At 44.0% G+C, this 27,597-nt stretch overlaps 1 protein-coding gene across 2 annotated transcripts in view; it reads left to right on the top strand.

The window, feature by feature from the left end:
* Positions 1-27,597, top strand: part of sorcs2 (sortilin-related VPS10 domain containing receptor 2) — a 698,208-nt gene that overhangs the window by 25,075 nt on the left and 645,536 nt on the right. The gene's annotated exons all lie outside the window — the stretch shown is intronic.

Genomic DNA, 27,597 nt, shown 5'->3' with positions numbered 1-27,597 from the left:
ATGCTGAAAATGGTAACTGTTTATCAAAACAGCTGTGTTCTCATTATTCAACAACCATTAAAGCCCAGCAAGTGTAAAGGTTGTGAAGTTGCCTCATTATTGTAAATAATTGTACTGCATCTTACATTTACTCTGGGGCTTGGCCTAAATAGCCAAGTGGTTACGGTACTGGGTTTGTAATCCCAAGATCAAGAGTTCAAATCTCACACTGGTAAACTATGAAACAATGTAACTTCATCTGAAACAGATGGAAATGGGTTTGTACTCGAAAGAGTTACATTTACTCTGTTTAAGTGTATCTCCTGGAGTTGTTGGGAGAACCTAATTGTGACCAATTAATTGTAGAACTGAACTCTATAAACACAGTAATAGCATTCCAGGGAAATTATGCTAATATTACACAGTCTTTTATTTTGCTTTTCTGATTTTAAATAAGAAATCACTGGATGTGTAAACTTGATTTTTATATTAATTAGAGGGAGTAATTCTTCCTGCTTGTGTATTAAACCATTTCTTATAAGTTTGCCAAATAAGGTCACTAGTGGAGTGCAGATTGTTGTGATGCCCAAAATGGACCAATATCCTTTCTCGGTGGAAGGGGTACGCTGGTGCAGTTTTTTGAAATATTTTATGTCTTCCTTATCTAATTTCCAAGTAAAGTGTCATTTTAGCTGTATTTTCCAAGGCTGAAATTGGAAAAAGTGTCTGGATCTACTCTAGTTGGGATATATTATTTAACTGTAGCACCCTGAAGTATCAGGTCACATATTCAGATAGTAGGCATGGGCCAGTACATTGAATCTCTTTCAATCTTTCAATTAAATCTATTAATATCACTCTCTCTCACTAGTAATTCAGACAGTGTTTATTGTTTAGATAGTAGCACTTTTGAAGAATATTTAAGATGCAGTAGGTTTAGCGTGGCACTGAGTAATGTGAATCATTTTTAAGTTTAGGGCTATACCACAGCATTTTATAATGGAAATTCTTAAATACATGATGAAAAGTAGTTTTTGTTGTATGAAGGGAAGCTAATGTTACTATCAACCCCTGAAAAATACTTTCCCAAAAATTCATTTTTCATCTATTTCTTTTTTGTTTCTCATGCGGGGAAATTCCTTTTCACTGTCTGCTGCACAAAATGTTTTAGCTGACATTCAGCATATACATGAACCAAAACCCACAAAGCTTTGGCACCAATTAGTTTTAAGAAACTGGTGCTGTGATTGGAAATGCTGAAGGAAAATTCGCTGCCAATTATCAGTCCAGAATCTTGGCTCCACAAACTCCTGAAGAACATCCATCTTGCTACTGGACTATGGAGGAACGCTATAAAGTGAAGTATATCCAAAGAGTAAAGTTTGAAGGAAAAATAAAAGCCCAGCAAAGAAAGTTTTGCGTTTATATTTATGTTATCCAAGTAATTACCAACCCTTTAATGGGTATAATTTGCATCGCAAAACTTGTGCTTATTATTTAATGCTTAAAGTTGAACAAGGTTAAAATGAGCAAAATTCAGCATTTATAAATGGTGTTACAATAGAAACCTTCTCAAAACTTTTCTTCCCTTCAGTAAGATTTTGGAGCTGAGCCTGGTGAATTGCATGATACCTGTTGTCTGTTGAGGCTGATTAAAATTCTGATTTCCTCGTTGGGTATCTTATTCTGATGATCTGTCTGTGCTGTTCTATTTTCCAGGTTAACAAATGGGTAATCCCTTAAGTTTGCCTTCCGTTTTGGTGTAATACTCTGGATTTTGACGCATAGTCAAAATTGGTGGGTAAAATGGACTACAGCAGAAGTTGGCGTTAGAGGGAATGGGTTTTATCCCTTGCACCTAAAAGCATAACACCCACTGACCAGTACAGAGCAATGCTGATAAGGCCCATGGGAAAGTCTGTACTTCTGGTCCCACCTTTCTTTATGAAGGGATGGAGCATGAAGTAGATTATGAAATGGTGTGCTTGTATTTGGGGTGGCTTAATTATGGTAAAAAAAGAAACTAAGTATTCTGAATTAGGCCTGAGGCTTTTGATTGCTAGAATTCTTCAGAAATAATGCAAAACAGTGGTTTGATTTCATTGCATCAATTAATCGTAAGTAAAAATTGTTTTAGTCGGGCATATCAGGGTCAGGATAGTTTTGCTTTGCTGGAAATCTGCTTTTGTAGGAGATTGTGCTTTTTTTTTATAATCTCTCCAATTTATTTCCCCTTCAAGTGAGGGGACAGAACCGTTTTCATGAATTAGCTTGGACAGTGAGTGTCAGTGCATCATTCAGCTTGTGCCAGAATGGTTCCTTCATGAAGTGTGTCCATACATGCTCACTTCCAAGAGCAACTTACAGGTACAGTGTCTCAAAACTGGCAACCTTGGGACTGAGGCCATGGTGGATTTTTGACCTTGCCAGATTTTGGATCAGGCAGTTTGGACCAACCTGGTTGGTTGAGGTCAAGGGTCACTCTGAGGGCAGAAGTACATCAGTGTGTAAGCAGTGAAGCAGCTAATTAGCCCGCTGCCTCACTGTGCCAATGCAGTGCATCACCTGGTCGAATTGTCCAGATAAGTTCTTAATTTTACTCCATTAAAATTGATTCATGGCACATTTTACAAATGTCTGATTTTTGGACAACTCCCGTATTTGGACAGCTGGATTTGAGATACTGTTCTAGTACTGACTAGCAATCAGTGAATAGGATATTCACTCAATTTTCCCTTTTCTACCCTGTGGTTGTCAAGTCCGATTGTAGCCAACTCAGCTGATTCCACTCAGAGCAAGAATCAAACTTGAGACCTTTTATGTCTGCATAGCTCTGCATTGTAATGGATGCAACAGAAATTGCATCAATTAATCATAGTAAAAATTGTTTTAGTTGGGCATATCAGGATAGTTTTGCTGAAGGCACTTGCTCCACATCATCACTTCTGTCAATTCCTCCACCATATCTGATTTGTCATATTGCTTGTCTGACATCCAGTATCACAAAATCACACAGTACAGAAGAGGCCCTTCAGCCCATCGAGTTAGCACCGATACGTGAGAAACACCAGACCGATCTACCTAATCCCATTTACCAGCACTTGGCCCATAGCCTTGAATGTTATGACGTACCAAGTGCTCATCCAGGTACTTTTTAGAGGATGTGAGGCAATCTGCCTCCACTACCCTCCCAGGCAGCGCATTCCAGACCGTCACCATGCTCTGGGTAAAAAGGTTTTCCCTCACATCCCCCCCCCTAAACCTCTTGCCCCTCACCTTGAATTTATGTCACCTCGTGACTGACCCTTCAACTAAGGGGAACAGCTGCTCCCTATCCACCCTGTCCATGTCCCTCATAATCTTGTGCACCTCGATCATGTCACCCCTCAATCTTCTCTGCTCCAATGAAAACAACCCAAGTCTATCCAACCTCTCTTCATAACTCAAATGTTTCATCCCAGGCAACATCCTGGTGAACCTCCTCTGCACCCCCTCCAGTGCAATCACATCCTTCCTATAATGTGGCGACTAGAACTGCACGCAGTACTCCAACTGTGGCCTCACCAAGGTTCTATACAATTCCAACATGACCTCCCTACTTTTGTAATCTATGCCTCGATTGATAAAGGCAAGTGTCCCATATGCCTTTTTCACCACCCCACTGACATGCCCCTCTGCCTTCAGAGGTCTATGGGCACACACGCCAAGGTCCCTTTGTTCCTCAGAACATCCTGGTGTCACGCTGTTCATTGAATACTTTCTTGTCAAATTTCTCCTTCCAAAGTGTATCACCTCATACTTTTCAGGGCGCATCAAATATGGTGGTTGGCTAGCCCATCACCTACCCTTCCCCTGACATAGTCACCACAATACAAGTGCCTTTTTCACCATGCCACTAACATGCTCCTCCACTTTCAGAGATGTATGGACACAAACGCCAAGGTCCCTTTGTTCCTCAGAACTTCCTAGTGTCATGTCGTTCATTGAATACTTCCTTGTCAAATTACTGCTTCCAAAGTGTATCACCTCACACTTTTCAGGGTTAAATGCCATCTGCCACTTGTCTGCCCATTTGACCATCCCGTCTATATCTTCCTGTAGCCCAAGACACTCAACCTCACTGTTAACTACCCGGCCAATCTTTGTGTCATCCGCAAACTTACTAATCCTACCCCCCACATAGTCATCGATGTCGTTTATATAAATGACAAATAATTGGATGAGCAGAAATTTTCTCCAACTAAATATCATCTAGACCTAAGCCACTGTTTGCCACAAAATCCATTCCCTGGCCATTGATCCTATTCCTCTTCTTGGCAACTGTTTGAGGCTGAACCAGGTTATTCATAACTTTGGTATTGTATTTAGCCCCATGAGGAGCTTCTGCCCATATCCATGCTCCACAGGCTATCACATGATAGCCTACTTCCACCTCTGTAACATCACCCAATTCTGCCCCTGTCTCAGTTTAACTGCAACTGAAATGGTCATCAGTGTTACTTCCACCCAACATAAATTTGAGCTCATCCAAAACTCTGCTGCCCATACCCTAGCTTGCACTAAGTCCTATTCAACAATCACCCCTCAACAATCATTGGCTCCAAGTGACGAAATGCACCAATTTTCAAATTCTCATTCTTGTCTTCAAATCCCTCCATGGCCATTCCTTCCCTAGCTCTAAACACTTCCAGACCTAGAACCATTTGATATATCTGCACTCCTCCAATGCTGGCCTTTTGAGCATCCATGAATTTAATTGCCCTGCTGTTGGCAGCCATGCCTTCAGCTACCTAGACCAAAAGCTCTGGAATTACCTCCCTAAACATCCCAGCCTCTCTACCTCGCGCTCCTTTAAGATGCTCCTTAAAACCCAACTCTTTGGCCAAGCTTTTGGTTCTCAAATTTTGTTCCTCACACTCCTGTGAACTGGTTCGGGACTTATACTACATTGAAACACTGCATAAATGCAGGTGGTTGTTGTACATCTTTATCAAATAAATAGTTTTATTTCACAATTTCATATGGTGAACAAGATCTTTGACAGAAATTTTGTTTATAACGCTCCTGACAGAGTTTGTGCATAAGGAGTGCATATTGGGAAGTTTGACATGTTGCTCCCACAATTCCTGAATGGAAAACTATGGGATGGAGATGCTCAGAATTCCTGTTATGTGATTCAGGCAGATGCCATTCTATGGAAAATGTGCTAAAGATGAACCTGTTGACACAGGTTGGCACATTGCTTAAACTTTTTTAGGATTCCACCAAAGTCGGAAAACCCGACTTAACTAAAACTTGATAGTGGAGAGCTTGGAAGTGGGGAAATAAATAGAAATAAATAAATAAATAGAAAATTAATTAATAATAGAAAAAAATTCTAATAGTTGTTGAACCTAACAGCATTATGATTTTGTTGAATATTTGAAGCATTTCAGGAATAGAAGTTTGATATGTTTAAATGCAGTTTATTTGCCATGTTAATATGCTTTACACTGACAGTTGTTGTACGAAATAATTTCTGCTTTAAGCTGCTTATAGAGCTCAGTTTAGAGGAGACTATCATCAGTAATTTGTGAACACAGCCATGTGACCATTAAACCTGTAGTCAAGTATGGTTAAACATTCCAGTCCTGACTTTCTCATCCTTTGTGGTAGGGGGAGGGGTGCCTGGGGTGATGGGACAGTGTGGTGGGGTGTAGTCGCAAAGAGGGTGCAGTCACACTGATTTCATCCTAGTGAAAAAATGATTTATTTCCATGAAAACAGCCAAAATTATCAGTTTAATAATTCACTGGCTCTTTCCACAAGATAATTTATTTAGAGCAGGTTGCACCTGCAAATTGCCACTGACCATTTGCATCCTTTTTAATTCTGATATGTGTTATGGAAGTTTAAGATTTAATGACAACTTTGCAAACAAAGCCTACTTATTTTAATTAAGAAGGTTTTGAGGGTATATGCTGAATGTATGATCGCATTCATTAGGGCAATAGGGGGGATGAAAGAGCTAGTTAACTAAACGAGGGAAGTTTTGCCAGTGTTGAGTTAGAGTTGAATATTCTCGTTTTAATTATGTACATTTCATGTAAGTCACAGGTGTGTATACATTTTGTGAACAGAATTTAGCACATTGTCTGTCAACTATGCACTAAATTTACATCAATTCTTTATTTTATGATCAGTGATTTTTGAAACAAGTGGATGACTGAGCAAATTTGAGCTTAAACAGCTTCAAGAAGAAATCAGCAGTATCTGGGAATTATAGATTGAACAAAGTTAGGATCTTGAAAGACCTACTACAGATGAATCTAAATTAGATCTGGAGGTCTTAAGTCATAAACATCAAAGACAGTTCTATTTGTCTTCTGAAAGGAGAATTCTCTGTAAAATTTTAAACAGTTCTAACTGACCAAGTAGGACTTTTTTTCTAGACTCCCTAAATTTCCCCAACTTTCTCTCTTGCTCGCTTGCTTGCTCTTGCAGCCTAATTCTGTACCCACCTCAATTTCACATATATGCACCTCCAGACTGCAGTGACCAGGGTGTGAGCTCTGCAATTTTCCCTTCATCGACCCAGGGACACTGAGATTAATTTTCCAAGTTTCTGGAGTGTCCATTCAAAACCATCTGTTAAAATCCAACGATAAACATGCTGCTCTTGGGAGGAAAATTGAATGCAGTTGTTTGCCAATTCATACCTCTAAGTCAAACACTTTGCTTCACCTTAAAGGACGTTTGCTTATATTTGTAACAATAGATAATTTGAGAGCTTCTGGAAAAAGGAGTAGGCAATAAGATTTCTCAATGAAAAGGACATAAAACAGCCCAACCAGCATTTTGGCATGTGCTGTGGAGTAGGTGGTATGAGAGTCTTTGTTGCAGCAGAGAGCGATTAGCTGTGGCCCGCACTGTAACCTTACCCAGCAGATAAAGAAGGTAACAGCTGCTGCAAAAGCTCCTCTTGCCCTAACCCACCTGTGGCTGTCCTACTTAGATAACTTGATAGAAGCATGCGATGCTCAGGAATGCTGTGCTTGAGATTGCCTCTTCTGGATTATGTCAGAATTCACATTCTTTCTATCATAATTAACAGTTTTTTCCCCTCTTTTTTTCATTTTTCCCCTGTGAGATTACATTTTTGTGCTCATTCCAAAGTGTGTCAGCCATGGTTCAGTAGTAGCATGCTCTTTTCTGAGTCAGAAGGTGCTTGGCTCAAGCAACACTCCAGAGACTTGAGCAAATAATCTGGCTGAAGCTTCAATGTCGTAGTGAAGGAGTACACAGTCAGAAGTGGCCCCTTTTGGACGACATGTTAACCTGAGGCTTTTCGCTCTCTCAGGTGATCATAGAATGTCCCTCAGCAGGACTGATTAACTGCTCAATTATGAGGTATCTAGTAAAACTCCCTTTGAAGCAGAGCAACTACGTGCTAGCCCTGGATTAAAATATTCTAACATTTGGACAAAGCAGAGCTGGCAGATTCATTACAATATAAATATTGACACTTGCTATTGCTGTTCATAAGATCTTTCAGTGAACAAAGTCCATGATTTTAAAAAAAGGGGCAGAGTTTATTTGAAACAGGGTTCTAGTTGCCAGATAATTCATATTGCACAGGAGGTTGTATGTCTCTGTGTGCAGGTGGTGATGGGGACGAGTTGGGAGCCATGCAGGGAAGCCCCAAATGGAAAAAAAGGGACATGAATTTATAAAGCACTTTTTGGGGCGTCCGGAGGTCATAAAGTGTTTTAGAGCCAATTAAGCACGTTTGAAGTGCAGTGACTGTTGTAATGTAGGAAATGCAGCAGCTAATTTGCACATAGCAACCCCTCTCAAACAACAAACTGACAAAGACAGATTATCTGTTTTTGTGATGTTGATTGAGGGATAAATATTGGACCAGTACACCAGGGATAAAACCCCTGGTCTCTTTCAAGATATTGCCATTGGATCTTTTGTGTCCATCTGAGATTGCAGACAGGATCCTTGGTTTAATGTCTCGCTTGAAATACTGCACCTCTGACAGTGCAGTACTCCCTCATTACTGCGTTAGGGGGTCAGCTTAGATTTTGTCCTCAAGTCCCGGGGCAGGATTTTTAGGTCAGTGTATGGGCAGCCAGTGAATGGACCGCTGCCCATGATCAGCCGCTGATCACAATTTCATGCTGGCTGGCCAATTAATGGCCAGCCAGTCAGCATGAAACGTGCGCTGCAATGCTCAGTGCTGCTGGGGTGGGAGCGGGAGGAGGCCAGGTGCTAACGTAAGTGTGGGCACGTGTGAGCGCAGAATGAAAGCTCCCTGAAGGCAGAGAGCTGCCTCAGGGAGCTGAAGACTTTGAAACCAATAAATAAAGTTTTTAAAAGCTGGGAAAAAATGCCCATGCATCACAATCAGTCACCTGAACATATGATGAAAATTCTATCCAAACATTTTAATTTTTTTTTATATTTGATAACAGAAATCTCAACCCACCCTTCGATGAGGTGCAATGTCTGCCTGGCGGATTCACCTGCACAGACCACAAAAAAATCAGGGACAGTTGGAATTTTAACAACTTTAGGTGTCGTCTTAATTGACAGTGGGTGTGTTTCTGACACTCGTGCATATCCGCCGACTGAAATATCGCATGAGCGCGGGATGACTTCGGACACTTGCCAGAAGTCATCTCGCACAATTTCGTGTCCGATCGGGTTGGGGGTGCGCCGGCATGCCGACCTAAACATTCTGCCCCTGGAGTGAGATTTGAACTCACGGACCTTGTGACCTCATAGGCGTGAGTGTTACTACTTGAGTCACAGCTGACATGTTCTTCTTCAATTGTTCTTGGCTCCAAGGGCTACAAGCATTCTTAATCTGGCGATTCCACTAATCAAAAGCAGTAGGAGTTTTTTTTTTCCTGGTGTCCTCTATATTTGTTTCCCAAACAACACCTAAAACAGGTGATGCGCTGATTTATTTAGTTGCACAAAATGTTGCAGATTCTGGAAATCTGAAGTAATAACAGAAAATGCTGGAAATTAGCAGCATCTGTGAAGAGAGGAACAAAGTCAGTGGGTGGAATTTTCCTTCCTCGTTGGTGTCAGGCATCATGGCAGGGAGGCCAAAAATTGGTTTCATGACATCATGAAAGCAGTTTGCGACCGTCCGCTCCACCTGTCGATGCGGGCCGCATTTCCCACCGCTGCACATTGGGAGCATCATTCTAATTTTTCTGCATATCATTATAAGCCCTGCTTACCAGAATCACCCCACCACATCAAATTTACCACCCACGTCAGCAGGAAAACACACTGGCCCAGAACACGTCCTGACAAGCGTGATGTGCAGAAGCAGGACTTACGGTCATGGCCTTGCTCACACCTTGGACATCCGAGAAGCAGAAGATGCTGGAGCTCTGGGGGAACACATGCATTGCATGCTGGATGGATTTATATAGGCATGGCTCTGCCGTGAAGCAGATCATGGAAGGTGGAAGGTCTGTTTCGGGGCGTCAGTCCTTGGCCGTGGTCTGCTGTGGGTGATCGTCAAGGGGGTGGAAAGGAAGCTTCAGCTAGAAGTGGGAGAAGAAGATGTACCGGGGGGTTAGTTGGAGAGGAAATTCTAGGTTTGACTGGGAGAAGAAGGTGTACCGGGTTGGTGGGGATGAGGTTGGGGGGGGCGGGGGTGAGTGATGGTGCCGGGGGTGGGGGGGGGGAGATGAGGTTGGGAGGTGGAAACAATGGTATCGGTGGGGTGAGATTGGCAGGGGAGGGTGTAATGGGAGAGAATGTGCCAACTGAGAAGGTAGATGTAAGGGGGAAGGAAGGTGTAGGGGAAGGAGTTTGGAAGGGGGCAGGGCTTGAGATGGAGGGAGTCAGGGGGTGGGGGGGAAGCAAGGAGTGGGGGGGTGGGGGGGTTGGGGGGGGTGGGGGGGTAGGGAATGTCCAGCAGAACGTGCAAGGAAGGGGTCTGTGGAATCAATAACTGCCTCCTGAGGAGTGAAATGAGGGTGGGCATGTTAGGAGGAAATGGTGAGTATGAGAGGGGACAGAGTGAGCCGGTAGGGTTGGGAGGGTAAGGCTTCGACAGTAGTGGTAGATAGGACAGCAAGGATGGTTGGTGGGGACTCGGAGGGAGATATGGACTCTGGGATAGTTGGGAGAATGTGGGGAAGGTCAATGTGGATGGGGGTGGAATTCTAGGGAAGGTAGGGAACATGCACGTTTACCTGGACATCCTGGAAAGAAAAGGTTCTGGCTGATGGATGATGGTGGGGAGGTGGAAGGTGATGCCATTGGGGTCAGCAGTGATGTGAGAAAGGATATGGATAACTAGTGGATGGGAAAGGACGAGGGAGCTGAAGACATATTTCACTAAAACCATCTTACAAAATCGAAAGTGAAAGGAGCTTCGTGTTGGGCTGGCACAGGTGCTGCTGTGATCAGTGGGTGGGTGGAGATGCAGGTCAACTGATGCATAGACAACTGAAAGAGAACCCCAGCAGGCAGCATTGAAAATGCTCAGACAGTGAGATAAGTGTGATGGAGGAAGGATCCACATATGTGGGAGAGTGCTTGCACGAGACTCCGAAAGGCCCTGCCCCACATACACTTCTCCCTATGGAATCACTTGTGGGCCGGCTGCTTGATGCTAAACAGTTAGTGGGGGGCAGGGGGTGGAAGGAGAGGACTTGCGAAGCCTGTAAGTGAAGCTGAAAAACACATTAAGTATTATTCAATGAAAGTGAATATATTTTCCAATTATTAAGTGACAAAATGTGTTCCCCGTGTAACCATTTGTGATTAGAATTTCTTAATTTTTCTAGGCCTAACACTTCTAGGTGCTGCCCTGACATTTGCAGCAGGGGTGGAGACACCTGTGCAATTTTGGTCCTGTTGCCTTTGATGACCTCGATGTGGGTCCTCTGAAAAGCTGAGGCCTTGTGGTCCCAGGCTTGCTTTGGCTGTGCTCCTGTGGGCCCGCCGTTCCCTCAGCAGAGACAGAGGATGAGGTTGAGGGGGTCACAGGCAAAGGGGATTCTGAGGGAGAGGACAGCCCCTGAGATTCCTGAGTGGATGACCCAGGGATGTCCAGCTGCCGCTCCTCCTCCCTTCGGGTGCCTGAGGGCCCCAGCCTGACTCCTTGAGGGGAAGGAGTGCCTGTCGAGGTTCCCCATTTCCCTCTTGCGTTGTCACTGAGGAACTCGCCCATGGCTACTGCAATTGAGTGCAGGTGTGTGCACATCTCTGTATTCCGCTGGACCAGGGTTTCCATGGTGTCCTGCTATCCTTCCCATGGAGACCTCCGTGTGTGCACATGTGGGTACCCTTCATCAGAGAGCAGGCAGATGCACTCCTCTGCATGCCACCCTGTTGAGGGCTTCCAACAGCTCTGTGTGATGTTTCCACCCCTTCTGCTGACTCTCCACGATGAATTGGAAGGCCGAAGCCAGAGGCGCATCATCTGACTCGGACCTTGTAGATGCCTCTTCCCCAGCAGTCCTCGTGGTGTCGAGGAGCTCAGCTGAATCTGTCTCCTCCTGCTGCGGACATGTGCCTGTGCGATGGCCACCAGATTGTGAACCCGAGCCTGATCTAGATCTAGGTCCCACTGAGGTGTGTGTCTCTGCATTGGTGGAGGGTGTGGGTGAGCGCTGCGATTGGACTTCCATGCTGCTTATTTCCAGCTCTTCAATGGAAGGAGTGTCCTCTTGGCTGGAGGTGAGGACATAGATGGAGCTAACGGACTGGCTGGCTGAGGGCGCCAGTTGCTTGGTAAAGCTCCCTGTGAACCAAAGTAGAGATGATTAATGCATGGCAGCAGAGTCAAAAGCAGGAGAGAGACCACTCTCATTTGCATTGAGAGGGGGATGATTTGGTGCAGGATCCTCACATGGGTGTTCGCTGCCAACCTTGCTGTTGCCGCAGGCACAGTCGACGTCCTCACCAGTCAGCGCAATGGGACGCTCCTCGAAGTGAGTGAGGGGCCTAATGTGGGCCACACCGCCCCTTGTCTGGGACCTTGCTGCTGCTGTGAGCCAGCTTATCATGCATGAAAACAGAGTGAGTGTGAGCAAGATGCATGGCATTACATAGAATGTTTGTGATGAACGGAGCCATGGATAGGATGAGGATGTGAGCTCCAGAGGGTATGAGCCTGATGGAGATGTGAGCGTGTGTGTGAGTTAATGGTGTTGTCCCTTGAGGTGTGAGATCCCTGTGGATGTGTGATGGGTTTGTGAGTGTGTGAGGAGAGTGATGAGAAGAGTGACTTACCCTGGTGGAATGGAGGAGATCATTCATCCTCTCGTGGCACTGGGTGGCTATCCTCTTTTGCAAGGTGTTGGCGCTGACCACTGCCTCCCATGCTAGATTGGTGACCTTGCTTCACCATGATTGGGAGTGGAGGACCTTGCAGCAGGCCTCCCACTACCTCCAGTAGATGCTCGAGGGAGGCATTGCTAAATCTGGAGACAGCACGTTTCCCCCCTTTGGCAGCCATCAGTTCCCAGCAGCTTCCTATCCCTTAAAGAGTGCTAGCTTTTTGCAGGGCAGCCTTTGAATTTTGCGCCTAGTTTACTGAAGGCCTGATGTGATGACAGGGTGGGTGAATCAGAGGGTGCCCCACTAGTGACCTGGCTTGTTTCCCAGGAATGCATGATTAATGAGGCGGGATTGGGATGAAATGGTGTGAAAATCCACCATTGTAGCCAGCGGGTAAAATGTCCTTTTTCCCACCTGCTTCCACACACTGGGGCAATTCCACCCGGTATTTCAGGTCCATGACCTTTCATCAGAATCAGTTCTGAATTTCTGATGAATATCTTATAATGCTATGACCATGTACAAATCCATTTGTACTTAGAACATAGTCTCTGGGGATAACTTCCAGTATCACCACTTAGGTGGCAATATGGCAGGTTGACAGTCAGTTGGGTTCTGTAACCAACAGGCAATTTGCTCCATCACTTTACCCCCAGGGTTGAAGTTGAAAATTACCCCCCTGAATCTTGACTAATTTACAGATCAAAGAGCCAGACCTGGTCCTTCAGACAATTGGCCTCCAGGCTTCCAACTTGAACTTGGGCAAAGGAAGCGAGCTTCCATCCTAACTTGTTATTTCAAAACTGTGTTACAGGTATTTAGGAAATTTTATATTTTGACGGCAGACAAAGACGCTGCTTTCTCACATTCAAAATGGAATGTTCTGACTGCAAATATCAAAATTCATACTGCAACTCCGTAACAGTCTGTGTTGAATGTTTAATTGATTTGGAAATGATATGTTTGTGTTGCCCTTCAGCAGCTGGCTCCTCTGTAAGAATTTTTTATTTTTAGTGCATACTGTGTGCATCTCCATGGTGAAATGGCTTGAAGCGGTGTTGTTGGAAATAAGAGTGCCAAACCTGAGATGTCCCAAAGAATTGGGTCAGCATGAGGAGGGCATCCAGTAAGGAGCAATTCAGCATGTGACTGTAATGGTGGTGGCTTTGACTACAGACCTGTCGCCAGATCATATATGATGCTGATCATATTTGATTCTGTGCTGGTGAGTACATTTGTGATAATTCAGGTTCCATTTACACTGCAGCTAAGTTCCTGAAAACAGTAACTAGAACTCAAGTTTCAGCTAGGAAGAACCTAATCTACAGTGTTTGGCTGCTGCCTTTCTTGAACTTTGACTATCCCATTTGGAAGAGAGCACTGTGCACAGCTGAATACTCGATAGGTCAGAGCTCTCTCTGAATAGTCAGACACATTAAAGGAATGGGAAAGAGAAGAATCCTGGTTCTCTAAGCATTTAAATTGGAGAAAGGGAAGTTTAAAAAGTGCCCAGAAGTTCCCGGAGCACTTTGCACATTAGATTTGACAATGTACCAGATTCCCACTTCTTTGGTGGGAGATCAAGCAGCATGAATCTCACTCCGCTGCACTCTGATTCCAGATTTACGCTGCGTAATAATTTTGAGCTCATGAACATGTTCATGATTTTCTGTGCAATTAACATATTGGATGGTACATTGTGGACAGCACATCCACACTTTCTACTCTTAGCACCCTGCCAGCTAGAGAACTGAGAAAATTGGTCATTGGAAATCCAGAATTGATATCGACTAGAAATTACTTTGTACTAGCATGAACTCTCAGTGTAATTACACCTTGGGGTACTGTCAATTTTGGAGGGTGAATTTGGAGCAATTTCTGTTCTGTACCCTGGCATCTGATTGCTGAGAGTGATGTTGCACAGCTTCCTTAGCAACATGGGCAATGTGTCAATTCTGGAGCTTCAAATGCACATTTCCTACCTGGGAGTACATGGCTGTAACATTGATATCTGATTGAGCTTATTCCTTCTTTCTTGTTCTAACCCTAGGAACAGCTGTAAGGCATTGAAGTAAATCATGGCTGACCTTTATCTTAACTCAATCTACCCACTTTTTAGTTCTATAATCCTTGATCCCTTACCTAACAAAAAATGATCAAACGCTTTAAAATTTTTCAATTGATCCAGCCTCAACAGGTTTTTTGGGGAGGAAGCTGCAGATTTTCACCAGCAAAAGGCCAATATTTAATGGAGGAGACCATTAAATATCTTGCTGGCTAGAGAGCCTGCATTCCTCCTATTTGAGAAGGCCTGTTGAATTAAGTGCCAATCATGCACTTAACTAGGCAGTGGCGGGCCATGCCTGGAATCAACGTTCCCGGGAGTGGAAGTACTGGCGCCGAGAGCTGTTGACCAGTCAGATGCTGGCAGCTCTTCATTGATTGGCAGCACCTCTGGACAGCTGGTTATACAACCACCTGAGGCCTAGGATTGCCATGGACCCAGGTACAGCTAAGCTACGTTAGCAGGGGGTCGTGCGGGGTGGGGGGATGAGATGCAGGGCAGAAAGAGTGGCTCAGTTTTCTGATGCCGGGTCCTTCGATCAGGTGGTGAGTGCCTTTGAACGAGGGACCCTACCTGGAAGCCCACAAGCAAACACACTAGGGTTTACTCTCTGGGCTTCCCATATGGCGAATCCTCCACCCAGCTCTGGGTGAATACCAGTGGCAATGGGATGAGGCCCTTAAGTAGCATTAATTGCCATGGACTTAATCAGGATAGTGGTAGGAAGATGGCAGAGTCCCCACTCACCACCAAACTCCCCACAAGGGAGGGCATTAAATTCCACGAAGTGCTTCCTGACGTCAACCCTGAATGGCCAGGTTCTAATTTTAAGATATAATACTGCCTTGTTTTGGACTTGCCCAAATAGGGTAGAGGCAGTAAAACTATCAGCTCCTATTAATCATCACAAAGATCTCAAAAATTATATCATCCCTTAATTTCATACAGTCCAGGGATTTCAAACCCAATCTATGAAACCTTTCCTCCTAATGTAACTCTTTTAGCCTTGGTATCACTGGCTGTTAGAGCCATAATTCATTGTTAAAGATGCAATTGATTCCCTGCGGTACCCCACTATGAATGAGGGAACTAAATGTAATATCTCCAAATTTGCAGATGACACAAAGCTGGGTGGGAGGATGAGCTGTGAGGAGGATGCAGAGATGTTTCAGTGTGATTTGGACAAGCTGAGTGAGTGGACAAATGTATGGCAGATGCAGTATAATGTGGATAAATGTGAGGTTATTCACTTTGGTAGCAAAAACAGGAAGGCAGATTATTATCTGAATGGCTATAAATTGAGAGGGGGGGGAAATGTACAACGAGACCTGGATGTCCTCGTACACCAGTCGCTGAAGGTAAGCATGCAGGTGCAGCAGGTGTTAAAGAAGGCAAATGGTATGTTGGCCTTCATAGCCAGAGCATTCGAGTGCAGGAGCAGGGATGTCTTGCTGCAATTATACAGGGCCATGGTGAGACCACACTTGGAATATTGTGAGCAGTTTTGGTCTCCTTATCTGAGGGAGGATTTCTTGCTATAGAGGAAGTGCAGCGAATGTTTACCAGTCTGATTCCTGGGTTGGCGGGACTGACATATGAGGAGAGATTGAGTCGGTTAGGATTATACTCGCTAGAGTTCAGAAGAACGAGGGGGGAGCTCATGGAAGCCTATAAAATTCTAACAGGACTAGACAGGGTAGATGCAGGAAGGATGTTCCCGATGGTGGGGGAGTCCAAGACCAGGGGTCACAGTCTGAGGATACGGGTTAGACCATTTAGGACTGAGATGAGGAGAAATTTCTTCACCCAGAGAGTGGTGAGCCTGTGGAATTTGCTACCACAGAAAGTAGTTGAGGCCAAAATATTGTATGTTTTCAAGAAGGAGTTAGATATAGCTCTTGGGGTGAAAGGGATCAAAGGATATGGGGAGAAAGTGGGAGCAGGCTATTGAGTTGGATGATCAGCCATGATTATAATGAATGGCGGAGCAGGCTCGAAGGGCTGAATGGCCTATTCCTCCTATTTTCTATGTTTCTATGATTGATTATTTAATTTACTGACTTGTCTGGTGTCCTCAAAACATGCTACTATAAAAGCTGGAAACGGACAGGATCATGACAGGTTTTGAACCTACTGGCACCGTTTGGTGATTTTAACCCCCCCGTCCCTGTCCCCGTCCCAGTCCCAGCCCACCCAAGTACACTCCACTTGGCAGTTAAATTTCTGCCTTATGCATCTTTTACCAAAAAGTCTTGGCATTGAAATTCTGTAGGAGGTCCTCTGATCAAATTGGAGACGGGTGAAACCCCCACACAAATAACGGAGACCCACTTGAGGCAGGTGTCTGTCATATCCATGTTTCCCATTTGACTTTTAAAGGGAAGAACATCCATCCAGTTGTGGGTGGGGTTAGGAACTGCCCAAGTTCAGGGGTTCCTGGGATATAGTCGATGATCAGCCCCCAGCTGTTTGTGTGGCAGCCAATAGTCTGAGTGGGGTGAGACCTCCACAAAGCCATCTTTTATTAAGACACATTTGACCTCGACCCCACAGGAATTAAACCTCAGCATTCTTGCAGATGGGTGATGGAGAGGGTGACTGGGCAACCGCTGCCAGGGTGGAATAATGCTTGAATTTTCATTAATTTGGGGCTTGGTGACACCAGAGATACTGGTACCTGACTGCCCAATTTTAATGAAGTGCCCTCCCACTGACCCCAAGCTGTAGTGGGATGTTGAACTGAGGAACTTTGCAGCCACTAACCCACCTGTGAGGAATCTGAAACCATGTTGGTCTTGCACTCTGCCAATAATACATTCCATTGATGTCAATGCAGACTAAGACTAATACAGGTTAAAAGCAAAATATTGCAAATGCTGGAAATCTGAAATAAAAACAGAAAATGCTGAAAAACTCAGCAGGTTTGGCAGCATCTGTGGAGAGAGAAACAGAATTAATGTTTTCGAGTTCGTATGACTCTGGCCCTGAAGAAGAGTCATACAGACTCAAAACGTTAACTCTGCTTCTCTCTTCACAAATGCTGCCAGACTTGCTGAGTTTTCCCATCATTTTCTGTTTTTATTTCAGACTAATACCGGATTGGGTGTAAATCTGGTATTCTGCCTGATCTCATGGGTTTCCCACCCACTGTGTTAGGTTGCAATTATCCCCATGGCTTTAATGTTCACTTTTCTGTATGGTCATCAAGGACAGTGTGTGAGAGCTTTCAGGATGTGAGGAGCAGCATGTTGGATTAAAAAGGGCTTTGCAATGCAGTTCCGTATGTTTGGTTGCAGCAGTTAATGCAGGTTACTTATGGAGTGCTGCAGTTTTTGACCAACAGAACAATGATTCCTTTCTTTGTTTACTCATTGAAGGCCATAGAAGCAACAGGAAGGGTAAAAAAAAGATGTCCCAGTTGTAACCAAAGGACTGCCCTGAAAGCAAAGAGCTTTCTTTTTCTGGTGGCCTTCCCTTCAAGTGGTTGTGAGGAGGATCCAAGACTTACATAATTTTGAAATCAAGGAATTTTGAGTCATTTGTATAGTTTACATCCAGATTTCAACATATCATGTGTGGGCCAAGTGTATTGTGATCCATCATGCACAAAGCCCATCTGGAACCTCTATTCAATCCCAGTGACCTCTTCCTTTTCCTTGCATGGTGTGCCCTATGAGTTGGTGATGTCATCATTTATGCAAATGAATTAATTTGACTTTATGGGTTGTGGTCAGCTTGCATGGCCATAGGCACAGTCGGTGCCTCGAGCTGTGTCAGGCCCACATTATCAACATCTAAATGGAACATTCCAGGGTAAAGTTGTTCACTAAAATGGCTGCTCTACTTGCCAAGTAGATTTTTATAACTTTCAACTGCATCCCTTATAGTTGTGTGCATTACCTCATTGGTGGAATAAACAGTGCATTCAACAGTCCATGAGGAAACCAACACAATCTTCAGCACTGCTTAATCCCCATCATTTGTGGGATAATTTGCACTCTCTCATAGCACATCTATTAACTGTAAAGTCTACAGCATATTTTTTATAAATTCAAAGTCCAACTGCAACCTCAATGGAAAACTAAAGCCATTTGTTTGAAACTAACTGATTTGTGCTGTTTCCGAGTGCAATAAAGGAGCCAGTGTGTTTCTTCCACAGAGAATTAGTCATGTTATTTTATTATTTGTGTAGAATGCTAGTGGACAAAACTGGACTGCCCCATAATAACCCGAAGAAGTTTACAGTAAGGTCTTGGGGATGGGCCAGATTTTTTACAGGCAGCATACTGGAGGCCTTTAAGAACATTCTAGCAGAGCACTTGCTGCATGTCAGCTGTTCTGCTTAGAGCTTCATCTTTGTGCTATTGTTAATTGTTGAAAGACTTTGTGCTGAGGCACAGTACAAATATATACTTTCTCTAAATGCTCCACTTCATCCTTATGGGAATTAAAGAAAGACGAAGGATCCTACATTGCTGTTACTTTGTTTTTCTCATTGATTTTATGTTACAATAAATGTTACTCCCCTTCCTCAACCTAAAGGGCTGATGAGATATGGCAATCCCTACCCAAAAGGACAGAGGCAGTGCACTCTGACATGGCACACTCGCTTTCAAACTGTGTAATCCTACAGCCAATGTAATCGGCAGGCAGCTGTTTCTCAGCAACACTTGATTCCTTAGCTTAAAGAGCTCACAGGCTATCTATTCCCCAAGTATGAAGAAAACTGGAGTACAGTTCCATATGTGATTTTGCTGTTGCCATATTCATTTGGCCAGTGCTCACATGGGAGTCTAGACTTTGAGAATTGACAGGCTATTTGACCTGCCTGGGGCATGGTACCTAATCCTGATCCTGCCCTCACTCAATGTCAGTGTACATATACTTACCACAACAGAGGTCAAAGGCTCGTGACCTGGAGCAAGAAGGTCAGTTTTACCCCTGACTCCCTTGCCCAGCGGCATGCTGCTACTCCATCACTGCTCGGCTAAGATTCTTCAGTAACAATCGGGGATTGTGACCGCTACGTTTTTAAAAACATTCTTTCAAGGGATGTGGGCATTGCTGGCTAAGCCAGCATTTGCTGCCACCCCTAATTGCCCTTGAGAAGGTGGAGTTGAGCCATTTTCTTGAACTGCTGCAATGCATGTGGTGTAGGTACACCCACAGTACTGTTGAGAGGAGAGTTCCAGGATTTTGACCTAGTGACAGTGAAGGAATGGCAATATAGATCCAAGTCAGGATGGTGGGTGACTTGGAGAGGAGCTCCAAGTGGTGATGCTCCCATGTATCTGTTTCTCTTTTCCTTCATAATGGTAGAGGTTGTGGTTTGGAAGATGCTGTTGAAGGAGCCTTGGTTGGTTGCTGCACTGTATCTTGTAGATGGTACACACTGCTGCCACTGTGCATTGGTGGTGGAGGGAGTGGATGTTGAAAGTGGTGGATGGGGTGTCAGTCAAGCAGTCTGCTTTGTCCTGGATGGTGGCTTGGTCAGTTTACCTAGTAGTAAACTATGCAGTGGGTTTACTTGCTAATTGCCCTGGAATGGAGAAATGCATATGGACGAAAGTTTCTTGAGTGAAATGTATTCTCATTGAAATTCATCACAAACATTTATAACTGGTAAGCTAAGAACATGTGACTAACCAAAAACTAACCTAAACCATAAATCAATTCTTGTAAATTCAAATGATTATATGTACAATAGAAGGTAACTTTCTAATTTAGCTGGTCATTTTTACAAGTAAGTTCTATACTGTAACTGTGAAATGGGCAAAAAAATTGGGACACTTTGCAAGTATTTTCACATATTGGTTTTAACAATTTTTAAATTAATTCACGCGATGTGGGTGTCGCTAGCTAGGCCAGCATTTATTTCCCATCCCTAATTGCACTTGAGAAGGTGGTGGTGAGCTGCCTTGTTGAACTGCTGCAGTCCATGTGGTGTAGCTACATCCACAGTGCTGTTAGGGAGGGAGTTCCAGGATTTTGACCCAGCAACTGTGAAGGAACTGCAATATATTTCCAAGTCAGGATACTGAGTAGCCTGGAGGGATACTTTCAGGTGGTGGTGGTCCCATGTGTCTGCTGCCCTTGTCCTTCTAGATGGTAGTGGTCGTGGGTTTGAAAGGTGCTGCCTAAGGAGCCTTGATGAGTTCCTGCAGTGCATCTTGTAGATAGTAGACACTGCTGCCACTGTGCATCGGTAGCAGAGGGAGTGAATGTTTGTGGATGGGTGCCAATCAAGTGGGCTGCTTTGACCTGGATGGTGTCAAGCTTCTTGAGTGTTGTTGGAGCTGCACTCATCCAGGCAAGTGGGTAGTATTCCATCAGATCCTGATGTGCCTTGTAGATGGTGGACAGGCTTTGGGGAGTCAGGAGGTGAGTTACTTGCCACAGGATTCCTATACTCTGACCTGCTCTTGTAGCCATAGTATTTACATGGCTAGTCCAGTTCAGTTTCTGGTCAATGGCAACCCCCAGGATGTTATAGTGGGGGATTCAATGATGTTAATGCAACTGAATGTCATGGGGCGATTCTCTTTCATTGGAGCTGGTCATTGCCTGACACTTGTATGGTGTGAATGTTACTTGCCACTTGTCAGCCCAAGCCTGGATGTTGTCCAAGTCTTGCTGCATTTGGACATGGGCTGCTTCAGTATATGAGGAGTTGTTGTGAATGGTGCTGAATGTTTTGCAATCATGAGTGAACATCCCCCTCTTCTGACCTTATGATGGAAGGAAAGTCATTGGTGAAGCAGCTGAAGATGGTTGGGCCAAAGACAACACCCTGAGGAACTCCTGCAGTTATGTCCTGGAACTGAGATGATTGACCTCCAACAACCAATCCACCTTTGTGTTTGGTTATGACTCCAGTCAGCAAAGAGTTGCCCCCTGATTCCCATTGACTCCAGTTTTGCTAGGGCTCCTTGATGCCACACTCAGCCGAATGTGGCTTTGATGTCAAGGACAGTCATTCTCACCTCACCTTGGGAGTTCAGCTCTTTTGTTGGTATGAACTCAACATTATGACCATACAGGATATCACCCATGCACCAATCACGGCAGAAGGGCTAAAAATAATTGCATTGAATCAGTCCATGACAGCAACAAATATACCTAGATAGATTCAACACTATAGGAAATTTCAGAGGTGCTGTTGTACTGCACTTCAGAGAAGATACAACCCATTAATCAGCTCTCTTAGAAAATGGAGCATGCACATACAGGAGAAGGTTAATATTGAGGATGACATGGAGTGTAATGGCATTGTACCATTCTGTACATCACACTGACTAGGTACAACCCTGTCATGTTACCATGTGCATACTGGAAAAAAAGGCACAATCTGGGTATGCTTAGACCCAGGGCAACTAAATCTTGCTCTAAAGAGATGCCCACACAAGATCCCGACATTGGACGAATTAAGTCCCAAATTTACAGGAGCAAAGTTTTTCTCTAAGTTGTACGCCAAACACGAATATTGGCCTAGTCATTTGGCAGAGTCATCTTGAGAGATCACTACTTTCAGAGCACCATTCAGAACATACTGCTTCCAGAGATTACCTTTTGGTTTATCCGTTTTAGCAGTACATGGACAGAAATACAGCAAATGTTCCTGAATGCGTTTGTATTGCTGATGGTATTGTGGTGATGGGAAAAACCAAAATAGAGCATGACTGAAATTTACATTCACTAATGGCAGCAGCTCATTCTGAAGGGCTCATCTTCAATAGCAGGGATCATCAAGTGAATGTGAGTCATATTAATTCTTTTTTAGCTCTATTTATTCAAGTTCTTGGGTTTGTCCTGTCCCATGCAAAATCAAAGACATACAACACATACCCCGGACCGAGAGGATTTGCAGAGATGCCTCGGATTATTCAACTTCTTAGCAACATACATATCCAACATTGCTGATAGAGCAGCCTCTCTTGGGAGCTGTTGAGGAAGGATGTTCCATATGTATGGCAGGGTGACCATCAATGCGTGTTTGAGTCATTTAAACAGGTATTGTCAGAAGAGACATGTTCTGCAATGCTACAACTCAAGGAAGGAGACGGTCTTAGAGGTTGACTCGTCTTAAAAACATTTAGGAGTGTGCATTATGCACAACTGAAAACCAATTGCATCTGTCTCATTCTCTCCCAAGCGCAATCCAATTATTTGAACATAAAGCTTGAGAGACTCAATCTGGTATTCAGTAGCACAAGATTCCACACACAACTATTTGGTAAATGATTCATTGTGGAAACTGACCATAAACCATTTGGAAATGATCTGGTGCAAGCCACTGATGAATGTATCACCCAGAATGCAGCAACTTCTAATAAAAATCAGGCATACGACTTTACAAACCGGGTAGCAAAATGGTTACTTCAGGTACATTGGGCAGGTTACCAAATCTAAAGAAAAACTGTTTTGCTAGACCTACAAGTAGATGGGGGTAGATATTGAGCACATCTTCTACTTCAGTGTTGATTAACACAAGTGCAACCAACTGCCAGAGGGAAAGCGAATGATCCACAACTGAAGGCATTATGGAAAATTATTATAGAAGGTTGACCTGATACGATACAAGAAGTGCCAGATGCCCTGAGATGTTTTTGGATGTACAGAAATGAACTAGGTATTTCAACAGGTGTGAATTTCAAAGGAAAGCAGATACTTGTACTTGAAAGCTCCTTGCCAGGACACATTGTCACAGTTACACCAGGGGCATATGGACATAGAGTGGGCAAGGGGAACTGTGCATTGGCCAGGGGTCATCAATGATATTGCAAAGGTATTCAGGATGTGTGAAGCACGCCAGAGTCACCAACCACACACAACCACTGCAGCTTCATGAGGTTCCATCACACCCTTGGTCCAAAATTGCAACAAGTTTATTCACTGTCCTTGGTGATGATTTTCCTCTAGTCAGCCTTTCCAAGTTTTCAATCATCAGACAATTGATGGATACATCAAGCGTGCCTGTGGCGGATATAATGAGCGCAATATTCAGTTTGTTTGGTACAACTGAAGGGATTATGTTGGACAATGGGCCACAATATACTGGCAGACCCTTTGGGGCATGTGTGCCAAATGGGGCATCAACCATGTGACAGCCTCATCTCACTATCACAGAGCCAAGGGCCTTGCCAAGCGAATGGTCCACACTCTTAAGGCATTAATTGTGAAGTGCAGAGAAACAAAACAAAATCTCTGTATTGCCATGTTACACCTGCCAGCAACACCTTTTGACATGGCCTTAACGTCATCAGCAGAAATCATGTTTAGAAGATAGGTTAGGATAACCTTGCCGTGTCCAAACTCTCAGGAACACAGAGCAAACTTCTCAAAACAAGAGAGAATGAAGATGTCACAAGACCAACATGCAATTGTTGAACTGCCTAGTCTGCATGTTGAGCAAAGCATTCAGGTCATAAGCCTCACCCAAGGAACCAGATTACCTGCGGAAGTATCTGAAGTGCCCAGTGAGCCTAGATGTGGAGTCAGAACACCAAATGGGGCGACATTAAGGAGAAATAGAAGCCAGCTAAACGAATTGTCCTGCTGTATAACATCCAGCACTCCAGTGATCGTCTAGAACACATTCTAAGATGAACTCGAAGTATGAAATTGTGGAAGACCTCCATGAAACTAATCAGCACTCTGATAATGCACAGGATGTCAATACACCATCAAGTCAAGAACACTGGTGAGTCCAGATCTCAAGAAGGTTATACCGCCATGAGATCCAGGAGGATTATTAAGTGACCTACATGATGAAACGAGATCTATCCTTTGTGTAAATAGTTTTCACAACCAACCTTCTGTGTATGTATATTTACTCTTAGCGTGTAATGCTATTTTGGGAGAAAGGGGAAGTTGCGATATCAAGTCAAGAAAATATGCAAATGATATATATATGTCATTGAGGAACCAGGGTGTAAAGCAGCAAGTGGCCAGCAGGATGTGATGCTGTTGCTGTTAGTGTTGTGGTGGTTGCTATTGTTCGAGTCTTCAAGGTTTACCAATGCTGTTTGCATGATTGGTGAGTTTGCCTAAAGAAGCCAGAAATGCAACACATGACTCATTATAGCCTTGATCCAAACATGGACAAAAGAGCTGAACTCAAGAAGAGAGGTGAGAGTGACAGAGGTTAGGGGAACCTCTCCATTGCTTGGAGTCATAGCTTGGAAAAAAGAAGATGGCTGTGGTTGTTGGAGGTCAGTCCCAGGACATCATTGCAGGAGTTCCTCAGGGTAGTGTCCTAGGTCCAAACATTTCCAACTGCTTCATCAATGACCCACCAGATGTTGGGAAGTTTGCTGATTGTACAATGTTCAGTACCAATTGCAGCACCTCAGATATTGAAGCAGTCCCTGTCCATATGCACCAAGACCAGGACAACATTCATGCTTGGGCTGAAAAGTGACAAGTGACATTCGTGCCACACAAGTGCCAGACAATGACCACCTCCAACAAGAGAGAATCTAACCATTTCCCCATGACATTCAATGGCATTACCATCACTGAATCCCTGCACTATCAACATTCTGGGTGTTACAATTGACCAGGAACTGAATTGGGCTAGCCATATAAATACTATGGTTACAAGAGCAGGTCAGAGGCTGGGAATCCTGTGGTGAGTAACTCACCTCCTGACTTCCCAAAGCCCGTCCACCATCTACAAGGCACAAGTCAGGAGTGTGATGGAATACTCTCTGCTTGCCAGGATGAGTGTAGTCCTAACAATACTTGAGAAGCTTGACACCACCCAGGCCAAAGCAGTCTGCTTGATTGGTTCCCCATCCACCAACTTAAACATTTACCCCTTTCATAACCGACATAAAGTGGTAGCAATATATCATGCACTACAGCATCTCACCAAGGCCCCTTTGTCAGCAGCGTCCACAACCACTATCACCTAGAGGGACAAGCACAGCGGATGTATGGGAACACCACCACCTCCAGGTCCCCTCCAAGCTACATACTATCATGACTTTGGACAATATCACCATTCCTTCACTGTTCCTGAATCAAGCCCTGAAACTCCCTTCCTCTCAGCACCGTGGGCGTACCCACACCAATTGGACTGCAGGTGATCAAGAGGATGGCTCTCCACCAAATTTTCAAGGGCAATTAGGAATGGGTAACAAATCCTTTCCAGTGACGCTCAGCTCCGACCAAAGAAAAATAAGTTCTGCACAAAAGTGCAGTAATGTGATCATTAAATACCATTAAGCTTGAAGTGTTACGATTGATGAGGAAGAGATGTGATGTTAAAACCATGTTACAATAGTTTTCTTTTGATATCAGAATTTCAGACTGTCAAAACTCTCGATGTTTACGAGGATGATGAAACATTTTGTTCAAAAATCAACATGAAATATTACCATTTTAAGATTCTTCCAAAAAGATCCGGAATTAAGATACATCTTTTAGAACTTTCATCAATATTTGTGATTGCAATTCCTGCGTAACAAATCTTTGAACATGTTGAATGTTGATGAAGCATTTTATCCAAAAAATAGTGAGAAAATAACATAGCAAGATTCTTTCGCGCATCTTCTGACAGCTGGTCAAGAAATGGCACTACTACAGGTTTGGGAGCAAATTGTCTGTTTGCCTTCTTTGCTGTTAAATGGAGAGTGAGACAGCTAGCAGCCTGCCCCCTTCATTTGCATTTGTTTTTGGGATGAGAGTGTCACTAGCAAGGCCAGCATTTATTGCCCATCCCTAATTACCCTTGAGAAGGTGGTAAGGAGCTGCCGCCTTGAACAGCTGAAGTCCATGTGCTGGTAGGGAGGCATTTTGACCCATTGACAATAAAGGAATGGTGATTTATTGTTCCAAGTCTGAGTGGTGTGTTTGAGCGGAGCTTGCAGGTGGTAGTGGTGGTGTTGCTATGCCTTTACTGTCCTCCTTCTGGGTGGTAGAGGTCATGGGCATGGAAAGCACTGTCCCAGGAGCTTTGGTGAGTTACTGCAGTGCACCTTGTTGATGGTGCGCACTGCTCTACTGTGCATTGGTGGTGGAGAGAGTGTGTTTAAGTTGGCGGATGGGGTGCTGATCAAGCGGGTTGCTTTGCCTTGATGATGCTGAGCTTCTTGAGTTTTAGAGCTGTACTTGTTCAAGCAAGTGGAGAGTATTCCATCACATTCTTGACTTCTGCCTTGTAGATGGTGGATAGGCTTTAGGGAGTCAACAGGCAAGTTACTTGCCACATAACTCCCAGCCTATGATCTGCACTCACTGCCACAGTATTTATATGACTGGTCCAGTTCAGTTTCTAGGCAGTGGTAACCCCCAGGATGTCGATAATGGATGATTCAGCAATGGTAATGCTGTTGAATATGAAGGGGAGATAGTAAATTAGATTCCCTCTTGTTGATCATTGCCGGCACTTGTAACGGTTGCAACACATTTACCCCTTAGATCTGAATGTTGTCCAGGCCTTGATGTATGTGGGCACTGATTGCTTCAGTACCTGAGGAGTTATGAATGGTACCGAACTCTGTGCAATTATCCGTGAATACACCCACTTCTGACCTGATGGTGGAGGGGAGGTCGTTGATGAAGTAACTGAAGATGTTGGACCTAGGACTCTACCCTGAGGATCTCCTGCAGTGATGTCCTGGGGCTGAAATGATTGACCTCCAACAACTACAACCATTTTCCTTTGTACTCTGAATGATTCCAACCATTGGAGAGTTTCCCCTGATTTGCATTGACTTCAGTTTTGCTCAGGCATCTTGATGCTGCACTTGGTCAAATGTTGCTTCAATGTCAAGGCCAGTCACTCTCACCTCACCTCTGGAATTCAGTTATTTTGTCCAAGCTTGCATCAAGGCTGCAATAAAGTCTGGAGCTGAGTGGTCCTGGCAGAACCCTTCACTTAGAAATGGAGACTGTAGTGCGTCAGTTCTGCAAACCAGGAATAAAATGTTACCGGAGAGAGTTACTTGCCTGCGACCTTAAGTAAAGGATTACATGTAGTTTGAGAGGGAGTTACCTCTCTGAGAATGACTCTTTGAGAGTGCCAACTTGTTTGAAAAATGGTGTGGGAATATTTTGTTCAAATGCTGTTTGGGAGTGCACTGAATCTCTGTCCTTTTAGACAGGGAGTGTCCCATTGCTTGTCAGCCTTGGTCAGGTTTTAACATAAAATGAATATTAAACCGATAACTAAGTCCTGTATCTTTGATTCTATTTTAATATAATCATTGATAGATACTCCTTTGTAGTTAGAAGTTAATGTGTGA

Source organism: Carcharodon carcharias, chromosome 1 (assembly GCF_017639515.1).
Source record: "Carcharodon carcharias isolate sCarCar2 chromosome 1, sCarCar2.pri, whole genome shotgun sequence".
In the NCBI taxonomy this organism is placed as follows: domain Eukaryota; kingdom Metazoa; phylum Chordata; class Chondrichthyes; order Lamniformes; family Lamnidae; genus Carcharodon; species Carcharodon carcharias.
This window is presented reverse-complemented; position numbering and strand designations above follow the sequence as displayed.